The sequence below is a fragment of the Amblyomma americanum genome, chromosome 1 (assembly GCF_052857255.1).
Source record: "Amblyomma americanum isolate KBUSLIRL-KWMA chromosome 1, ASM5285725v1, whole genome shotgun sequence".
In the NCBI taxonomy this organism is placed as follows: domain Eukaryota; kingdom Metazoa; phylum Arthropoda; class Arachnida; order Ixodida; family Ixodidae; genus Amblyomma; species Amblyomma americanum.
This window is the reverse complement of record NC_135497.1, coordinates 242,576,068-242,576,810: the sequence shown is the minus strand read 5'-3', so window position 1 is coordinate 242,576,810 and position 743 is coordinate 242,576,068.

The window sequence follows — 743 nt, the reverse complement described above, 5'->3', positions numbered from 1 at the left end:
CCACGTGGTCTGCTTTTACAAGTGTGGCGTGGCATTTACGGCACCTTCGAAGCCTAATGGCGTAGGAGAAGCATCATTCTCGCCTCTCAGAGCCTTCTTAGACCCATAGCGGTGTGAAGGTCCGTACTATACCGCTTCAAAGAAGACCCTGTGGCCTGGGAACTTTTGACCAACCCTGTACCTGGAGTGCACCGTAGATCTGCACAGTTCGCGCAGAAAGCATCTAAGCCATGCGTCAAAGCCCCCAGAGCTGGAACAGATTTTCCAGACGTTCAATCGGTGCAATCGGCCAGGGTTTTTCACGATATTACACAATTTTTTAAAAATAGGCTTCTTGAGTTAGGCTTTTTTTCGCCATAACATACTCAGCTGTGTACTAAATCAGAATAAAGCTAATACGAGCTAACAGGTTCGTTTACTAAGATTGCGATAGTCAATCAATTAACTTTACACGTTAGGCGATTCAATTATCGAGAGGCGTGTAGCCCACGATGAAACATGTCTATAACAATTTTTATAATTTCCAAAGCGCTTTTGCGCTTGGCGCTGTGGTTAGACAAATTCTGGCTGCATCGCGCTAAAATACATGCGCTTTCGAGAAGCTTGCGGGCAAAGCAACCGCTCCAGTGCAGCTAACTCGCAGAAATAGCCAAAATTTGTTGGACCACGCCACTGAGGGCAACCGCCTTTTCGAAATTCTAAAAAAATAGCATGGGTTTTACTTACGGTGGGATACACGCATC